The 20,861-nt window shown below is 55.1% G+C and overlaps 1 protein-coding gene across 6 annotated transcripts in view; it reads left to right on the forward strand.

The window, feature by feature from the left end:
- Positions 1-20,861, forward strand: part of smarca4a (SWI/SNF related BAF chromatin remodeling complex subunit ATPase 4a) — a 168,279-nt gene that overhangs the window by 27,865 nt on the left and 119,553 nt on the right. For 4 of the 6 annotated variants that reach the window (XM_070867230.1, XM_070867224.1, XM_070867228.1 and 1 more), the window contains exon 1: positions 7,308-7,404. The exons of the other annotated variants lie outside the window; for them this stretch is intronic. The gene's annotated coding sequence lies outside the window, so the exon portion shown is untranslated. Of the gene's footprint in view, positions 1-7,307; positions 7,405-20,861 lie in introns of those variants that run through there. 6 annotated transcript variants of the gene reach the window in all.

The following is a 20,861-nucleotide window of genomic DNA, read 5'->3' on the forward strand; positions in this document are numbered from 1 at the left end:
CCCCCATTCACCCCCCCACCACTCTCACGCCCCCATTCCCCTCCCCCCCCCAACACTCCCGCCCAATTCCCACCACCATTCCCCTTCCCCCCAACACTCCCACCCCCATATCTGCCCCCATTCCCCCTCTACTTGCCCCCATTCCCCCCAACCCCCGCTGCCTCCCTCATCTGCCCCATTCCCCCCCACCCCCCTCATCTGCCCCCATTCCCCCCACATCTGCCCCCCATTCCCACCCTACCACCCACACCCTGCCCCCATTTCCCCCCTCATCTGCCCCCATCACTCCCGCATACTACCCCCCACCCCATCTCTCCCGCCCACATGCCCCCCCACCTTTTCCCCTCTCCTCTCCCGCATTCCCCCCCACCCCACCCCTCACTCTGCCCGCATTCCCCACTCTCTGCCCCCATTCCCCCCACCCCCCCCTGCCCCCAATCCCCTTTCTGCCCCCACCCCATCTCTCCCGCCCACATGCCCCCCCACCTTTTCCCCTCTCCTCTCCCGCATTCCCCCCCACCCCACCCCTCTCTCTGCCCCCATTCCCCCCACTCCCCCTTTCTGCCCCCTCACCCTCCCCCCTCTCTGCTCCCATCTCTGCCCCCATTCCCCCACACACACACATCCACACCCATTCCCCCCACACACCCCCTCTCTGTCCCCATTCCCCCCACACCCCCTCTCTGCCCCCATTCCCCCCACACCCCCTCACTGCCCCCATTTCCCCCACACACCCCTCTCTGCCCCCATTCCCCCCCACCCCCCCTCTCTGCCCCATTCCCCCCACAACCCCCTCTCTGCCCCATTCCCCCCCACCCCCCCCTCTCTGCCCCCATTCCCCCCACACCCCCTCTCTGCCCCCATTCCCCCCACACCCCCTTCTCTGCCCCCATTTCCCCCCACACCCCCCTCTCTGCCCCCATTTCCCTGCTCTCTCCCTCTCTCTGCCCCCATTTCCCCCCCTCTCTCTCTGCCCCCATCCTCTCCTGCCCCATTCCCGCCCCCATTCCCCCCCCCACCACTCTCCCGCCCCCCCACCACCCTCCTGCCCCCATCACTCTCCCGCCCCCATTCCCCCCACCACCATTCTCCCGCCCCCATTCCCCGCCACCACTCTCCCGCCGCCCCCACCACTCTCCCGCCCCATCCCCCCCACCACTCTCCCGCCCCCATTCCCCCCCCACCACTCTCCTGCCCCCATTCCCCCCCCACCACTCTCCCGCCCCCATTCCCCCCCCACCCTCTCTGCCCTCATTTCCCCCCCACCCTCTCTGCCCCCATTTCCCCCCACCCTCTCTGCCCCCATTTCCTCCCCACCCTCTCTGCCCCCATTTCCCCCCCACCCTCTCTGCCCCCATTTCCCCCACACCCCCTCTCTGCCCCATTCCCCCCCACACCCCCTTCTCTGCCCCCATTTCCCCCACACCCCTCTCTGCCCCCATTTCCCCGCTCTCTCCCTCTCTCTGCCCCCATTTCCCCCCCTCTCTCTCTGCCCCCATCCTCCCCCCTCTCTCTCTGCCCCCATCCTCCCCTGCCCCATTCCCGCCCCCATTCCCCCCCCCACCACTCTCCCGCCCCCCACCACCCTCCTGCCCCCATCACTCTCCCGCCCCCATTCCCCCCCACCACCATTCTCCCGCCCCCATTCCCCCCCACCACTCTCACGACCCATTCCCCCCCCACCACTCTCCCGCCCCCATTCCCCCCCCACCACTCTCCCGCCCCCATTCCCCCCCCACCACTCTCCCGCTCCCATTCCCCCCACCACCACTCTCCCGCCCCCATTCCCCCCACCACCACTCTCTGCCCCCATTCCCCCCACCACCACTCTCTGCCCCCATTCCCCCCCCACCACTCTCTGCCCCCATTTCCCCCCCCACCTCTCTGCCCCCATTTCCCCCCCACCCTCTCTGCCCCCATTTCCCCCCCACCCTCTCTGCCCCCATTTCCCCCCCACCCTCTCTGCCCCCATTTCCCCCCCACCCTCTCTGCCCCCATTTCCCCCCCACCCTTTCTGCCCCCATTTCCCCCCACCCTCTCTGCCCCCATTTCCCCCCACCCTCTCTGCCCCCATTTCCCCCCCTCATCTGCCCCCATTTCCCCCCCACCCTCTCTGCCCCCATTTCCCCCCCACCCTCTCTGCCCCCATTCCCCCACCACCCTCTCTGCCCCCATTCCCCCCACCACTCTCCCGCTCCCATTCCCCCCCCACCACTTTCCCGCCCCCATTCACCCCCCACCACTCTCACGCCCCCATTCCCCTTCCCCCCCCCCAACACTCCCGCCCAATTCCCACCACCATTCCCCTTCCCCCCAACACTCCCACCCCCATATCTGCCCCCATTCCCCCTCTACCTGCCCCATTCCCCCCAACTCCCGCTACCTCCCTCATCTGCCCCATTCCCCCCGCCTTCCTCATCTGCCCCATTCCCCCCCACCCCCCTCATCTGCCACCATTCCCCCCACATCTGCCCCCATTTCCCCCCTCATCTGCCCCCATTCCCCCCACTACTTCCGCCCCCATACTACCCCCCACCCCATCTCTCCCGCCCACATGCCCCCCCACCTTTTCCCCTCTCCCGCATTCCGCCCCACCCCACCCCTCTCTCTGCCCCCATTCCCCACTCTCTGCCCCCATTTCCCCCACCCCCACTCCCCCTTTCTGCCCCCTCACCCTCCCACACCCCCCTCTCTGCTCCCATCTCTGCCCCCATTCCCCCACACACACACACATCCACACCTATTCCTCCCTCTCTGCCCCCATTCCCCCCACACCCCCCCTCTCTGCCCCCATTCCCCCCACACACACCCCCTCTCTGCCTCCATTCCCCCCACACACCCCCTCTCTGTCCCCATTCCCCCCCACACCCCCCCACACCCCTTCTCTGCCCCCATTCCCCCCCACACCCCCCTCTCTGCCCCCATTCCCCCCCACACCCCCCTCTCTGCCCCCATTCCCCCCCACACCCCCCTCTCTGCCCCCATTCCCCTCCACACCCTCCTCTCTGCCCCCATTCCCCCCACACCCCCTCTCTGCCCCCAATCCCCCCACACCCCCCTCTCTGCCCCCATTCCCCCCACACCCCCTCTCTGCCCCCAATCCCCCCACACGCCCTTCTCTGCCCCCATTCCCCCCCACACCCCCTCTCTGCCCCCAATCCCCCCACACCCCCTTCTCTGCCCCCATTTCCCCCCACACCCCTCTCTGCCCCCATTTCCCCCCTCTCTCTCTGCCCCCATCCTCCCCCCTCTCTCTCTGCCCCCATCCTCCCCCCTCTCTCTCTGCCCCCATCCTCCCCTGCCCCATTCCTCCCCCACCACTCTCCCGCCCCGCCACCACCCTCCTGCACCCATTCCCCCCCACCACTCTCCCGCCCCCATTCCCCCCCACCACCATTCACCCGCCCCCATTCCCCCCCACCACTCTCCCGCCCCATCCCCCCCACCACTCTCCCGCCATCACTCTCCCGCCCCCATTCCCCCCCCACCACTCTCCCGCCCCCATTCCCCCCCCACCACTCTCCCGCCCCCATTTCCCCCCACCACTCTCCCGCCCCCATTCCCCCCCACCACTCTCCCGCCCCCATTCACCCCCCCACCACTCTCCCGCCCCCATTCACCCCCCCACCACTCTCCCGTCCCCATTCACCCCCCCACCACTCTCCCGTCCCCATTCACCCCCCCACCACTCTCACGCCCCCATTCCCCTTCTCCCCCCAACACTCCCGCCCCATTCCCACCACCATTCCCTCTACCTGCCCCCATTCCCCCCAACCCCCGCTGCCTCCCTCATCTGCCCCATTCCCCCCGCCTCCCTCATCTGCCCCATTCCCCCCACCCCCCCACACCCTGCCCCCATTTCCCCCCCTCATCTGCCCCCATTCCCCCCACCACTCCCACCCCCATACTACCCCCCACCCCATCTCTCCCACCCACATACCCACCCACCTTTTCCCCTCGCCTTTCCCGCATTCCCTTCCGCCCCATTCCCCCCCACTCCTCTCTGCCCCCACACCCTCTCTCTGCCCCCATTCTCCACCCCTCCTTTCTGCCACCTCGCCCTCCTCTCTGCCCCCTCGCCCTCCCACACCCCTCTCTTCCCCCATTCCCCACTGAACACACCCCCCTCTCTGCCCCATTTCCCCCACATGCCCCCATTCCCTCTCTCTGCCCCCATTCCCCCCACACCTCCCTCTCTGCCCCCACACACCCCTCTGACCCCATTCCCCCCCACACACCTCTCTCTGACCCCATTTCCCCCCCCCACCCTCCCCTCTCTGCCCCCATTCCGCCCCCCACCCTCCCCTCCCCTCTCTGCCCGCATTCCCCCCACACCCTCCCCTCTCGGCCCCCCCACACCCTCCCCTCTCGGCCCCCATCCCCCCCACCCTCCCCTCTCTGCCACCATCCCCCCCACCCTCCCCTCTCTGCCACCATCCCCCCCACCCTCCCCTCTCTGCCCCCACCCTCCCCTCTCTGCCCCCATTTCCCCCCACCCTCCCCTCTCTGCCCCCATTCCCCCCCTCCCCCACTCTCTCTGCCCCCATTCCCCCCACCCCCACCCTCTCTGCCCCCATTCCCCCCACCCCCACCCTCTCTGCCCCCATTCCACCCCCCACCCTCTCTGCCCCCATTTCCCCCCCCACCCTCTCTGCCCCCATTTCCCCCCTCATCTGCCCCCATTTCCCCCCCACCCTCTCTGCCCCCATTTCCCCCCCCACCCTCTCTGCCCCCATTCCCCCCACCCTCCCTGCCCCCATTCCCCTCCACACCCCCCTCTCTGCCCCCATTCCCCCCCACACACCCCTCTCTGCCCCCATTCCCCCCCACACACCTCTCTCTGCCCCCATTTCCCCCACACCCCCTCTCTGCCCCCATTCCCCCCCACACCCCCTTCTCTGCCCCCATACCCCCTTCTCTGCCCCCATTTCCCCCCACACACCCCTCTCTGCCCCCATTTCCCCCCACACCCCCCTCTCTGCCCCCATTTCCCCACATCCTTCTCTCTCCCCCCATTTACCCCCTCTCTCTGCCCCCATCCTCCCCCCTCTCTCTCTCTGCCCCCATCCTCCCCTGCCCCATTCCCGCCACCACCACTCTCCCGCCCCCCCACCACCCTCCTGCCCCCTTTCCCCCCACCACTCTCCCGCCCCCATTCCCCCCCCACCACTCTCCCGCCCCCATTCCCCCCCCACCACTCTCCCGCCCCATCCCCCCCCCACCACTCTCCCGCCCCATCCCCCACCACTCTCCCGCCCCCATTCCCTCCCCACCACTCTCCCGCCCCCATTCCCCCCCCACCACTCTCCCGCCCCCATTCCCCCCCCACCACCACTCTCCCGCCCCCATTCCCCCCCCACCACTCTCCCGCCCCCATTCCCCCCCCACCACCACTCTCCCGCCTCCATTCCCCCCCCACCACTCTCCCGCCCCCATTCCCCCCCCACCACTCTCCCGCCCCCATTCCCCCCCCCACCACTCTCCCGCCCCCACCACTCTCCCGCCCCATTCCCCCCCACCACTCTCCCGCCCCCATTCCCCCCCACCACTCTCCCGCCCCCATTCCCCCCCACCACTCTCCCGCCCCCATTCACCCCCCCACCACTCTCACGCCCCCATTCCCCTTCCCCCCCAACACCCCCGCCCCATTCCCACCATCATTCCCCTTCCCCCCCAACACTCCCGCCCCATTCCCACCACCATTCCCCTTCCCCCCAAAACATTCCCCCTCTACCTGCCCCCATTCCCCCAACCCCCGCTGCCTCCCTCATCTGCCCCATTCCCTCCGCCACCCTCATCTGCCCCATTCCCCCCACCCCCCCTCATCTGTCCCCATTTCCCCCACATCTGCCCCCCATTCCCACCCTACCACCCACACCCTGCCCCCATTTCCCCCCCTCATCTGCCCCCATTCCCCCCACCAGTCCCGCCCCCATACTACCCCCCACCCCATCTCTCCCACCCACATACCCCCCCACCTTTTCCCACCCACATACCCCCCCACCTTTTCCCCTCGCCTCTCCCGCATTCCCTTCCGCCCCATTCCCCCCCCACTCCTCTCTGCCCCCACACACCCTCTCTCTGCCCCCATTCTCCACCCCTCCTTTCTGCCCCCTCGCCCTCCCACACACCCCTCTTCCCCCATTCCCCACTGAACACGCCCCCCTCCCACACACCCCTCTCTGACCCCATTTCCCCCACACGCCCCCATTCCCTCTGTCTGCCCCCACACCCCCCTCTCTGCCCCCATTCCCCCTTCTCTGACCCCATTCCCCCCCACCCTCCCCTCTCTGCCCCCATCCCCCCCCACCCTCCCCTCTCTGCCCCCATCCCCCCCCCACCCTCCCCTCTCTGCCCCCATCCTCCCCCCACCCTCCCCTCTCTGCCCCCATCCTCCCCCCACCCTCCCCTCATCCCCCCCCACCCTCCCCATCCCCTCTCTGCCCTCATCCCCCCACCCTCCCCTCCCCATCCTCCCCTCCCCATCCCCTCTCCCCCACCCTCCCCTCCCCATCCCCTCTCCCCCACCCTCCCCTCCCCATCCCCTCTCCCCCACCCTCCCCTCCCCATCCCCTCTCCCCCACCCTCCCCTCCCCATCCCCTCTCCCCCACCCTCCCCTCCCCTCCCCATCCCCTCTCCCCCACCCTCCCCTCCCCTCTCCATCCCCCACCCTGCTCCCATCCTCCCCTCCACATCCCCTCTCTGCTCCCATCCCCCCCCGCCCCATCCCCTCTCTGCTCCCATCCCCCCCCGCCCCATCCCCTCTGCTCCCATCCCCCCCACCCCATCCCCTCTCTGCTCCCATCCCCCCCCGCCCCATCCCCTCTGCTCCCATCCCCCCCACCCCATCTCTGCTCCCATCCCCTCTCTGCTCCCATCCCCCCCACCCCATCCCCTCTCTGCTCGCATCCCCCCATCTTCCCCTCTCTGCCCCCACCTCCCCTCCCCTCCCCTCTCTGCCCCCACCTCCCCTCCCCTCCCCTCTCTGCCCCCACCTCTCCTCCCCTCCCCTCTCTGCCCCCACCTCTCCTCCCCTCTCTGCCCCCACCATTCCCCCCCACCCTCCCCTCTCTGCCCCCACCATTCCCCCCCACCCTCCCCTCTCTGCCCCCATTCTCCACCCTCTCTGCCTCCACCCCCCCGGGTCTGTCTCGCTCTCTCTACCTCCATTCCCCCCCACCCACCTCGCTCTCTCTGCCTCCATTCCCCCCTTTCTCTCTCTCTATTCCCCCCCCTCTCTCCCTGGCCGCCCATCCCCCAGTCCCGCAGTCCAGAGCCCGCGCATGCGCCCTGGCCGCCTGTCCCCCTCCCCTCCCCGCTCTCTCTCTCTCTCTCTCTCTCACAGTTACCGGCGGCTCTCTTTGTTCCATTAAACCCCCGAGCGGCGGCGCCTCCACCTCCAGGTAACACCACCTCTCCTCTCCGTGCTCCGGTGGCGAAGTGGCCGGCAGGCTGCATCTAGCGCGGCGTTGAGCGGTAGCGGCGGTGGCGGGGCGGCCGGTGGAGCGTCGCTGGCTCCGGGGCGGCTTTATTGTCGAGAGCCGCAGGCCCCGCCGCCCGATTATGGTGGCGCATTCGGACTAAAATTAATTAGTTTATATTGCGATTAATTCAAAATATATTGTTTAGCCGGCTCCCCACACGCCGGCGGGGCTCGCCTGGCTTGGCTGTGCTGCTCGGACCAGCCACATTTATTCTGTCTTTCTCTCACACCCGGGCTGTCTGCGTGGGTAGCTGCTAAACAAAGCACTGCTGTCTGCACAGAGATGTGTGTTTTTCTGCTAATTCAAGAGCAAAAAAACTTTTATTACTGTATATGCGACACTTTAAAATATCTCTTTAGTGTGTTAGAATAAAATTCATTTCAATGTCCCTGTCAATTTGATTTTTTTTCAGTTTAAATGATATATGTTTACAGTTTAAAAAAAATATCCGTTCGCAACTTAAAATACAAATAGTTGTTTAGAAGTTTGGTTATAAATACAAATAGTTGTTTGGAAGTTTGGTTATAAATACAAATAGTTTGGAAGTTTTGCAGTGGTGATAGCAAAAGAGGGCTCAGTGGCTTCATAAAAATCTGACAAATTGCTGTTTATATTTTTTTTCCTTTCACAAATGTTCCTGTGAGCACAGAGGTCAGGTCTGTTTTGTTTATCACTTGTGGTTTCATTGATGCCGCGATTTATTGTATTTGAATGATGTGGCTGTTCAGAAACAAAGCTTCAAAGGTTTATACATTGCATTTATTTTCAAATCATTCCCGTTTCGTATTAAAATATTTTTATTTCTCACCCCCCACGCCTCCCCTGGACTGACTGCTGTTGAGGATAAATACATTCGGCCGTGTAGAATTCAGTGTTTAAAGTTTTAAATGATTCTTTCAAGTATAGTGGCTTTAACACTGAAGCATTGCCTCTTGTCGGAGGACTCTGGTTCAAGCTGAGTAAAGCTTCCCTTCCCACCAGTGAATGAGATTCTCTATTAGCCAGTCTGCTGGATGCTTGGTTCCCTCCCCACCAATCTCTGGGGGGAAGGGGAATTGGAAGGCAGATTTATTATAAATTGCTTACCCTCCTGTAGGGTGCTACTGGACACATTGATGGATGCAGCAATTCACAGTTTAGATCATACTGCCTTTCCTGACCAGAAAGTTTTGTTTTTTTTCTTTTAACTTTTTTTTTCTATTTCTCTTCTCAAGTTGTGAACTTCTGCTGAGGGGCAGGTTCTGCACACATCTCTTCCTGTGGGAACCAAGTCACTTTGTGTTGGCAGGCTATTTGACTGTGGCAGGCATTACAGCTGAGCCAATCCAGTCCTCTCACATGCTGAAATTAAAGCAGCATCATCATAGGCAGTCCCTCAAATCGAGGATGACTTGCTTCAATGCCAAAAAAGGATGAGTTCACAGGTGTTTCAATGAAGGACCTAATATTCCAGGTCCTGAACTACAGGGGTGGAAGATGCCTGTGCGTGGATTTTTTTTAACATGTGGTGGCCATTGCACCCCAGCCACCACATTAAAGCAGCAACTGCTGGGGAAGCACTCAGCAGGTCAGGCAGCATCTGTGGAGAGGGAAACTGGAGTTAACATTTCAGGTCGAAGAAGTTAGAGGTTTAACAGTTTTACAAGCAAGGAAGGAATGAACAACCGGGAAGGTGATGGCAGTCAGGACTGGGAACCATGACCAACTTTCTAGCTATGGGCCAAATGTTGGTCAGACTTGAGATCAGCCAACTGTGCAGATCAGAAAGAAAAAAAGAACTTGCATTTACATAGCGCCGTTCATGACCTCCAGATGTCCCAAAACGCTTTACAGGCAATGAAGTACTTTTTGAAGTGTAGTCACTGTTGTAATAAAAAAGAACACCCTCAAAGCCTCCCTGATAAAGTGCAATATCCCCCACTGACACCTGGGAGTCCCTGGCCAAAGACCGCCCTAAGTGGAGGAAGTGCATCCGGTAGAGCGCTGAGCATCTCGAGTCTTGTCGCCGAGAGCATGCGGAAAGAGCTTGCGGCAAACCAGTCCCACCCTCCCTTACCCCCACCTGTGACAGAGTCTGTGGTTCTCGTATTGAACTGTTCAGCCACCAAAGAAATAATTTTAAGAGTGGAAGCAAGTCCTCCTCGATTCCGAGGGACTGCCTATGATGATGATGATGATGATGTAGGAAATGTACCAGCCATTTGCTCACAGCAAGCTCTCACAAACAGCAATGTGATAAAGACCAAATTATCTGTTCCAGTGATGTTGATTGAGGGATATATAATATTGGCCAGGACACCCCTGCTCTTCTCCGAAATAGTGCCATAGGATCTTTTACATTCACCTGAGAGAGCAAATGGGGCCTCAGTTACCGTCTCATCCGAAAGACGGCACCTCCAACAGTGCAGCGCTCCCTCAGCACTGCACTGGAGTGTCAGCCTAGATTTTTGTGCTCCAGTCTCTAGACTCAAACCCATAACCTGACTTAGAGGCAAGAGTGCTCCCCACTGAGCCCCAGCTAACACTGTGATCGAATTGACAACCTTCCTGCTCTGTGTGACTCAGTTGTACATCATGTGGAGGCTCAGTCATTGAGTATATTCAAGACAGAGATCGATAGATTTTTGGATATTAAGGGAATCAAGGGATATGGGGATAGTGCAGGCAAGTGGAGTTGAGGTAGAAGATCAGCCGTGAACTCATTTAATGGCGGAGCAGTCTCGAGGGGTCAAATGTCCTGCTGCTATTTCTTATGTTTCTTATCCACAATCGATCCCTCCAGATTTGGATTTTTTTTTGAAGAACAACGTGTAAATTTCATCTAGAAAGGACAGTGCTCCCAGCAGTACAGTGTCCTTGTAGCCTTGCTCTGGGGAGTCAGTAGTGGACATGAACTCAAATCAGCCAAGCAGAGGGTTTAAAAAAATCCACAGCCTGGTTCAGAGTTGAGAGCACTGCTGGCTGATGTCGCATTCAATTGTTCCGAGAGTGAAGCGCAGGCTGAGTTTGTGAAATGCGATCACTTCTTCAGCTAATGGTTAAAAGGCAGAGGGACTCATGCCTTCAGTGGCAGGCTAGGTGAGGACAGTTCAGTGATATAGCGGGGCCAGCACTTTGCTTTGCAGTACAGAGGTCACATGGGTCAAGCTTCAGAGCAGCCTGTCACTCAGATCTGCCAGCCTAGGTTCGGCATGAATTTTATCTTGTTGTCAGATGGACCACTAATTGGAGGAACAACTCAATGGGAGATTTGCTATTTTTAACAGACTATATTGTGGATACATATTCCTCCTCTTCCCCTCCCGTCCTAAAATGTTATCGCCCTTTTCCATTCGACCTGACCCCTCTGCAGAGTTGGCTAGAGCACATCCTTCAGACAGAGCAGCCAATCAGCACTCAGAAGCAACTTGGTCTGGCTCTCCTCCCTGCTCAAGGTTTGTGGGAAGACACAGAGTTTTGCTCAGCATATCCCTGCTCAGCATGGCACCCCCGGGGGCTGGGAGCTGTAATTGGAGTGCAATTTGAGCCCATGTTTGTGCAGTTACCTCCTCATTTACCTTCTTCCGGCAACATCTGGGTGGATTACAGGGCAGTTTGTTGAAGTCCCTGCTCTCCCTGGGCAGTCTTTGCTCCACCTCCTGTTGTAAGGAGGCTGTGCTGCAGGTAGTCATTGCAATCCCTTGCCTGCAGCACGGGGGTGGGGGGGAGTGTGGCAAAAGTTACATTAAAACCTAATCGTTTTTTTCATCTGAATGTTTAATTGACAACAGGTTGCATTTATATAGCGCCTTTAATATCCCAAGCTGCATCACAGGAGTGTTATCAGACAACATTTGACAGCATGTGTTGAGGTCTGAGTCTGTATAACTGGAGCCCTTCGCTTTCTCCTTTCCCTCCCCTTCCCCCCCCCTCCTTTTCCTTCCCCCACCCTCCCCTCTTTCTCTCTCTTCCCCCACCCACCCCTCTTTCTCTCTCTCCCCCCACTCTCCCCTCTTTCTCTCTCCCCCCCCCACTCTCCCCTCTTTCTCTCTCTCCCCCCCACTCTCCCTCTTTCTCTCTCTCCCCCCACTCTTCCTCTTTCTCTCTCTCCCCCCCACTCTCCCCTCTTTCTCTCTCTCCCCCCCACTCTCCCCTCTTTCTCTCTCCCCCCCCACTCTCCCCTCTTTCTCTCTCTCCCCCCCCCCACTCTCCCCTCTTTCTCTCTCTCCCCCTCCCTCCCCTCTTTCTCTCTCTCCCCCCCACCTCCCCTCTTTTTCTCTCTTTCCCCCCACCCTCCCCTCTTTCTCTCTCTCTCCCCCCACTCTCCCCTTTTTCTCTCTCCCCCCTCTTTCTCTCTCTTCCCCCCTCCCTCCCCTCTTTCTCTCTCTCTCTCCCCCCTCCCTCCCCTCTTTTTCTCTCTTCCCCCCCACCCTCCCCTCTTTTTCTCTCTCGATCTCCGTCCCCCCTCTTTTCTCTCTCTCTCTCTCTCTCATTGTTGTGAAGCGTTACTGGTCACTGTCTCCAAACCCAAGGTGATTGAACCTGTTTCACTGTGCTGTGAGCATAATTAACCGTCCTGCTGTCGTGGGAATAACAAATGAAGTTGAAGCCCTAGATTTGGTTGGAGAGAAAGACACACATTCCCTTTATTGGAGCACAGTGACCAGCTCTTCCGGAGTACAGTCTCCTCCTAATATTTCAAAGCTGTCTTTAGTGCTTTAAAAAATAATTTGAATGAAGGAATAATTTACATGCTGGCGGATTGCACCGGGAGCAGCCCTCAGCACAATCCCATTGTGTGCACAAAGTATTCAGTGTGTTTAACTGGTAGAGCCGCTTTCCCAGAGATCGCTGGCTGACAGTATATTGTAATATGTAAAATACCATGTGTGTGTGTGTGTGTGTGTGTGGTTTTTTTTGTGGTGGCTGTTACTGTGGCAACGGGAAAAATGGTTAAAGAGGCTTCTAATGTGGCGCACATGTTCTTAAATTGAAACTATAAGATGCATGGTTACATTGGAGCATTGTTCAGGGTGTTTGCTGGGATTGGGTACAAAAATACATTTGAAATTGCAATTACAAAGTATTTACAACACAGAAACAGGCCATTTGGCCCAACTGGTCCGTGCCGGTCCACTCGAGCCTCCTCCCACCCCTCTTCATCTCACCCCATCAGCATATCCTTCCATTCCTTTCACCCTCATGTGCTTGTCTAGCCTCCCCATAAATGCATCTATGCTATTTGTCTCAAGTACTCCCTGTGGTAGAGAGTCCCACTTTCCTTAGCCAAGGCATAGAATATAAGGGTGGGGAGGTAATGCTTGAACTGTATAACACATTAGTCAGGCCACAGCGAGAGTACTGCGTGCAGTTCTGGTCACCATATTACAGGAGAGATGTGCTTGCACTAGAGGATACAGAGATGTTGCCGGGACTGGGGAATTTTAGCTATGAGGAAAGATTGGATAGGCTGAGATTGTTTTTCTTGGAACAGAGGAGGCGGAGGGGAGACTTACTTGAGGTGTATAAAATAATGAGGGGCCCAGATAGAGTGGATAGGAAGGACCTATTTCCCATAGCAGAGAGGTCAATAACCAGGGGCCATAGATTTAAAGTAGTTGATAGAAGGATTAGAGAGCAGTTCAGGAGAACTTTTTCACCCAGAGGGTGGTGGGGGTCTGGAACTCACTGCCTGAAAAGGTGGTAGAGGCAGAAAGCCTCATCACATTAAAAAAGTACTTGGATGTGCACTTGAAGTGCCGTAACCTACAGGACTACGGACCAAGAGCTGGAAAGTGGGATTAGGCTGAGTAGCTCTTTTTCGGCCGGCACGGACACAATGGATCGAATGGCCTCCTTCTGTGCCGTAAATTTCTATGATTCTCACCACTCTCTGGGTAAAGAAATTTCTCCTGAATTTCCTATTGGATTTATTACTGACTATCTTATATTTATGACCTCTATTTTTGGTCTTACCAACAACTGGAAGTCTCTACGTCTGCCCTAGTAAACCCTTTCATAATCTTGAAGACCTCTATCATCTCTCAGCCTTCTCCTTTCCAGAGAAAAGAGCCCCGGACTGCTCAGTCTTTCCTGATAAGTATAACCTCTCAGTTCTGGTGTCATTCTAGCAAATATTTTTTGCACCATCTCCAGTGCCATATCCTTTTTCGTCATATAGGGACCAGAAACTGTTTAATGGGCAGGTAAAGATCGGCTGGTCAGTCAGGCCTGCCGCACAGTCATGATAGCTGGACCATCATGACAACACACTTCCTGCCCACACCCTCGGCAAGCATGTAATCTCCCAGGAGAGGCGAAGTAACAAAATCTCATGGCCAATAAGAGAAAAAAAGACTCTGAAAATTGTTCTACCTCCCCTCCTCCTCTTAACCGATAAGGGGTTATGGGGAGCGGGCAGGGAAGTTGTCCTGAGTCCATGATCGGATCAGCCATGATTGTATTGAATGGCAGAGCAGGCTCGAGGGGCCGTATGGCCTACTGCTCCTATTTCTTATGTTCTTATGTGATCAAACCCAGTCGGGGTTATCCCATTGACCAAGTGTTGACGATAAAACCACTTACCTTCTATATGATGTATATATTGGGCAGGAGGAGCATGGCTGAGAGCTCCACACCTCCCAAAAGTCAGAGCACTGGAGGGTGCAGGGCTGGGACAGAGAAGGTTTCCGACCTGCATTCAGAGACTGGAGTTAAAGGGGGCTGAGAGGAATAATCTGGATGAGGTAACCACATGTCCGAGCAAGAGAATAAATTGAATGGTGGCACAGACACAATGGGCCAAATGGCCTCATTCTGTGTTGTATCATTCTGTAATGGGAACTGATAGAAATAAACTATTTCCGCTGGCTGGGGAAGTTAGGACTTGGGGGACATAGTCTAAAAGTTAGAGCCAGGCCTTTCATGAATGAAGATAGGAAACACTTCTACATGCAAAAGCTGGTAGAAGTTTGGGACTCTCTTCCGCAAGCAGCAATTGATGCTGGGTCAATTGTTAATTTTCAATCGGAGATTGGTAGATTTTTGTTAACCCAAAGGTATTAAGGGATATGGGGCTAGGGCGGGTGTGTGGAATTGGGTCACAGATCAGCCATGATCTCACTGAATGGCAGAACAGGGTCAAGGGGCTGAATGGCCTACTCGTGTTCCTATGATGTGATCTCTGCCTCAGTCAGGAACCGGTCCAGCTCTCTTTTGATGAAGCACAGAGAGTCAGCACCCACCACACTAGTCAGCAATGTATTCCAGGGGCTCACTACTCTCTGGGGAAAAGAAGGACCTCCTAACATCCAGTCTATTCCAACTCTCACATTGTTTAAGCTCATGGTGCACGGAGCGGTTCCACGAAGCTGGTCTTCCAGTGTCAGTATTTATGTGCACCATTTTCTGTCTCTGTTCTGCTCCCCTGAATTGGTTATCTAAGAAAGAAAGCAAGAAAGACTTGGATATCTATAGCTCCTTTCACAACCACTGGACGTCTCAAAGCACTTTACAGTCAATGAAGTACCTTTGAAGTGTAGTCACTGTTGTAATATAAGAAATGCGACAGCCAATTTGTGCACAGCAAGCTCCCACAACACAGCAATGTGATAATGACCAGATAATCTGTTTTTTTTTTATGTTGATTGAGGGATAAATATTGACCAGGACACCGGGGATAACTCCCCTGCTCTTCTTCAAAATAGTGCCATGTGGTCTTTAACGTCCACCTGAGCGAGCAGACGGGGCCTCGGTTTAATGCCTCATCCAAAAGACGCCACCTCCGACAGTGCAGCGCTCCCTCAGCACTGCACTGGAGTGTCAGCCTAGATTTGTTTGTGCTCAAGTCCCTAGAGTGGGACTTTAACCCACAACCTTCTGACTCAGAGGCGAGTGTGCTGCCCACTGAACCACAGCTGATTTGGAAGACACAAGTTCTTTGTCTTCTTTCCTCTCGGTGACGGTCACACCGTTTCAACTAGATTGTAGTCAACATCTGACAACAATTGGAAAGTGCATTTTTAGGCAGTCACCAAGGCAAACAGCCCTGGACGTAAACAATGGGCTACCTTCCCTCCCCACTATTCCACGCAAGTTCTGGCTCGAGGGTTGCAGTCCTTCGGGTCTTTAGGTCTGCATAGTAGAGGGCATTCTAGGAGATGTTTCATTATTTGAGATGCCTCTCCGTGCTCACAGTCGGTAGTATCAGTTTGGCTGTGTCCCCACTTCTGCATGAGGGCTCTTCTACGGCTGACACCAGTCCTGAAACGATTGAGACACAGCCAAGTAGGCCAAGTCTCACTGGTTCCTTGTTGGAAGAGATTCCTCTGGACCAAAAGATAGCCTGTGTGGCATTGTCTGCAGATCCTTTGACCAAGCATCTAGTCTACAGCAGTGGGGATTACATTCCAAGAGCTGGACAACATGAACTGCTCCTGGACTTGAGTCTCTTAGTTGCTGGCTCGTGTTGAAAAGGTGGAAGGCGGGAATCACTTGTCTGCTTTGACCTTTCCACTCTTGATGAAACGCGCTTTCTTATGAAAGGTGGGGCAGTACCAGTTACACTCAGCTTTCCTCAACAAAGGACTGTGTTTTGGGAAGGCAGACTTGGATATGAAACCATAAGAACACATTTTAGATCGGAGATCTATAAATGGTTGAGGGTTGATTGCATTGAAGCCTACCAGGAGGTTTGACCACTTGCAGAATAACGTTATTGTAGATCAAAGGATGAACTCACCAGTTGAACTAAAGTATGGGTCATGCATTCGCTGCGCTGTGCTGCTTATTATCAGTTCAAGCGTGGCTCAGGGTTTTCCAGTTGAAGGGAGAGATGACCTCAACATTAAATTGAGTTAAGCATCAGCCTTTCGGATGGGCATTGAAGAAGAGCAGGGATTTCCTCCAGTGTTCTCAACCAACACCATCAAAAACAGATCCACTGGTCATTCACCTCCTGGCTTTTTGTGGGATCTTGCTGTGCACAAAATGGCTGCTGTGTTTGGTTACATAAACGTCACACCACCTTTATCCAGACCTCACATTTTGGCTAAATCCAAAAATGAACACCATGGTCAACGAGAGAGATGATGGTCCAAACACATGCTCTTTACCACATCAGCAAATATAATCTGAACCATCTCTTTACAAAGGTATCTCCAGTGGAAACTATGAGGGAGACTTTCCGTGTGGGGTGCCCCATTTCCCACATTACAACAGTGACTACACTTCAAAAGTACTTAATTGGCTGTAAAGCGCTTTGAGACATCCGGTGGTCGTGAAAGGCACTATATAAATACAAGTCTTTCTTTCTAAAACATTGCTGTTTGTGGGAGCTTGCTGTGCACAAATTGGCTGTCGCGTTTCTTACATGACAACAGTGACTACCCTTCAAAAAAGTACTCCATTGGCTGTAAAGTGGTCGTGAAAGACGCTATATAAATGCAAGTCTTTCAGTCCACTGGGGTGAGGCAGAAGTGGAGCTAAAGGCGGGCAAGAATAACTTTTAATAAGCAGGGTAAAAATAGGAACCAGCTGGAAGGTAGCGAGCAACCTACTGATGCGGAATCTGGGGTTCATTTAATTAAAATTTCCATCTGAACGGCCACCAATCTGTGTTCAGGCAGGCAAATTCTTCTCCTCTCCGAGTCTCATTTATTCTCCTGCCTGACGGCAGCTCGTTACAAAAGCAGCGAGTCAAACAATCTGGGTATTTTTAGCGCCTGTTGGGAAAGTGCAAAGCTCGGTCAGCCCTCACTGGCTGAACTACACTCAGCCCCTCACTTCCTGTGACAGCTGGAGATGTTTGTTGCGGGATTGCATTGCTGAAAGAAAAAAGAAAAAAAAATTTTAAAAGAAAAGAGGAGAAAACCGGTTAACTAACTCCCCGCCAGCGAGGGGTTGCACGGTAGCGCCCGGGCACTTATTTTTGCAAAAAAAAAGCCCAGCTTAATTACCTTTTCGAAGAGATCTGCCACAGTTGCTGTGGTACTGCAGCCGGGAATAAAGCTAAGACAATCCTGATGTGATGGAACGGAAAGGCCGTCCAGAAGGGAGCTTTTGTTTTAGAAGTGCAATTTACTGCGGTAGGACCATGCTTGAACTGACTCAGAAGGTTGTGGGTTCAAGTCCCACTCCAGGGAGACCCGAGCACAAAAATCTAGGCTGATGCTCCAGTGCAGTACTGAGGGAGCGCTGCACTGTCGGCGGTGCCGTCTTTCAGTTGCGACGTCTGCTCTCTCATCTGGACTTCAAAGAGCAGGGGAGTTATCTCCAGAGTCCTGGCCAATATTTATCTCTCAATCAACATAACAAAAAACAGATTATCTGGTCATTATCACATTGCTGTTCATGGGAGCTTGCTGTGTGCAAGTTAGCTGCCTCGTTTCCCACATTACAACAGTGACTACACTCCAAAAGTAGTTCATTGGCTGTAAAACGCTTTTGAGACGTCCGGTGATCATGAAAGGTGCGATGGAAATGCAAGTCTTTCTGAATGCCTAGATTGATTCCTGGGATGAGTTATCCTTATGAGGAGAGATTGAGTAGATTGGGCTTATACTATCTGGAGTTTAAAAGAATGGGAGGTGATCTCATTGGAACATATAAGATTCTGAGGGGACTGACCGCATAGATGGTGAGAAGTTGTTTCCACTGGCTGGAGAATCTAGCACTAGGGGGCATCGTCTCAGGATAAGGGGTCGGCCATTTAAGACTGAGGTGAGGAAGAATTTCTTCACTCAGAGGGTTATGAATCTTTGGAATTCTCTACCCCAAAGAGCAGTGGATGGTGAATCCTTGAGTATATTCAAGGCTGAGATAGATAGATTTTTGCACTCTAGGGAAATGAAGGGATATGGAGATCAGGCAAGAGAGTGAAGTTGAGGTCGAAGATCAACCATGATCTTATTGAATGGTGGAGCAGGCTCGAAGGGCGGTACTGCCTGCTTCTGCTTCTAATTCTTATGTTCTTGTGTTCTGTAACCGTAGAGCGGGAGGGGCGAGGTGCCAGTGCCCTGAGACACTGGCGAATAGGGTGGGGAGAGGACGGCTCTCCATGTGCTCGCACATACTCTCAGTCGCACCTTTGGGGTATGTGGCATATTGGGGAGAGTGTTGTTCCGTCTGTTTGTACCTGGTGTGAGAGAGACCCGGGGAGGGAAGAATGATGCCCCTTACACCTTTTATAGGGCATGGAACAAAATCTGGAATTTTAGGTACTTCGTTGAAACACCTATGAACTCATCCCTTTTTGGCGTGGAAGCAAGTCATCCTCGCTTCGAGGGACTGCCTATGATAATGATGACTATGAGGCATGGGCTGTTGGTGGGGGAATGGTAATAAATAGAAATTAGCTACGTGAATCAGAAGGAACGAGGCAGAGAGCTGCTTGTGTCACTACCCTAAGCTCCAGAGTCCCAATAATCCTGGGCCGTAGAGACCTGCTGGCAATGAGGAGGTTTAGCCAGGTTGGTGTCCATTCCTGCGTTTGTAGGTGGAGTTGTGTGTGAAGGCAGTACTCTGATCATACCTAAACATTGTGCAGTCAGTACCCAGAGAACCCCAGGCCAGTGACTACACTCCAAAAGTACTTCATTGGCTGTAAAGCACTTTGGGATGACCTGAAGTCATGAAAGACGCTATATAAATGCAAGTCTTTTTTAAGGTGCCATTGAGGCCACTAGGCAGTCATAACACCCTAATTTTGTCTCCCCCTTACAGTAACGGCACTCTCCTAGATCCAATCTATATTAATGGGCTTTGTATATACCCTTTGATACCTCTTCAGGAGATCTTTGAACAGGCAGTAGTGGTTATGGTACTGGGCTGCTAAATTCTCATCAAAAACCCACTGGTTCACCAACGTCCTTCAGGGAAGGGAACCTGCCACCCCAACCCAGTCTGACCTACATGTGACGCCAGTCCCACACACGGGGATAGGGCGGGAGAGTGGCGTTGAGGTAGAAGATCAGCCATGATCTTGAATGGCAGAGTAGGCTCGAAGGGCTGAATGGCCTGCTGCTCCTATTTCTATGTTCATACATATGAACCAGAATGCCCATCATCACTACCTTCTCCTTGGAAGCCCTTCCCAGGGAAGCTAAGAATGGCACTAAATGCAGCCTTGTTAGTATTGCCCACATTCTGTGAACAAATATGGGCAGGAGCTTGGGCCTTCACTAACAACCACTCTCCATCCTTTGCATTTACATAGCACCTGATCACAGTGTCTCAAAGTGCTTCGCGTGCAATAAATGATGTTGAAATGTCATACAGTGTCTGTAGTTACACGGTGGCCATTTTGTGCACAAGAAGATCCCACAACAACAACTTGTATTTATATAGCGCCTTTAACATAGTGAAACGTCCCAAGGTGCTTCACAGGAGTGTTATGAGATTAGAAAATTTGACACCGAGCCACATAAGGAGAAATTAGCACAGGTGACCAAAAGCTTGGTCAATGAGATATGTTTTAAGGAGCGTCTTGAAGGAGGAAAGAGAGGTGGAGAGGTTTAGGGAGGGAGTTCCAGAGCTGAGGGCCCAGGCAGCAGAAGGCACGGCCACCGATGGTTGAGCAATTATAATCAGGGATGCTCAAAAGGACAGAATTAGAGAAGCGGAGACATCTCTGGGTGGGAGGGGGGTTTGTGGGGCTGGAGGAGATTACAGTGATAGGGAGGGGCGAGGGCCATGGAGGGATTTGAAAATAAGGATGAGAATTTTTGAAATCGAGGCATTGCTTACGTGAGATGACATGAGGTAGCATTGCTCTTAATTTGCCAGTTAATCTGCTTTTGATGCTGTCGGTTGAGGGAGGAACATTGGCGAAGGCTCACTCGCTCCTTTTCATAATCGTGTCAGTGGACAGGCAGGGCTTCAGTTCAATGTCCCACTTGAAGGGCAGCTCTTCCGACGATGGAGCATTCCCTCAGTACCTACCGTCAGTGCAGATTACACTCTGCAACCCTCGGAGCAGGAACCCACAACCATCAGAATCTGAGGCAACGGTGCTACCTACTGAGCCACCCCACCTCTTTACATGGTGAATGGCTCCCTCACTAATGGAGAAACAGAATGAACCAGCCCTGGATTACTCCTATCGCAAGCATATGGCTTCATAAAATATGCATGTGAATGTAAGATCTTAAATAAAAATTGCCTCGCTAGATCTTGTCACTGTTCACTTTTAGTCCAGTTTCCAAGGCCTTCCATTTTCTGCTGGCCCCGGTTTATAAGCGGGTACATGCTGCAGGATTCCTGCTGAAGGAAATCCCACCCAGACACACCCATTCAAAGTGTCTTGTTGGAGACAACAGTCTCACACGGTCCTCAACAGCAGTCCCAGCTCTGCAAATCTCCACGGTCCTCACTGACGTGTCTCAGTCTCACCGAGTCAG

This window comes from Pristiophorus japonicus, chromosome 24 (genome assembly GCF_044704955.1).
Source record: "Pristiophorus japonicus isolate sPriJap1 chromosome 24, sPriJap1.hap1, whole genome shotgun sequence".
Lineage (NCBI taxonomy): Eukaryota > Metazoa > Chordata > Chondrichthyes > Pristiophoridae > Pristiophorus > Pristiophorus japonicus.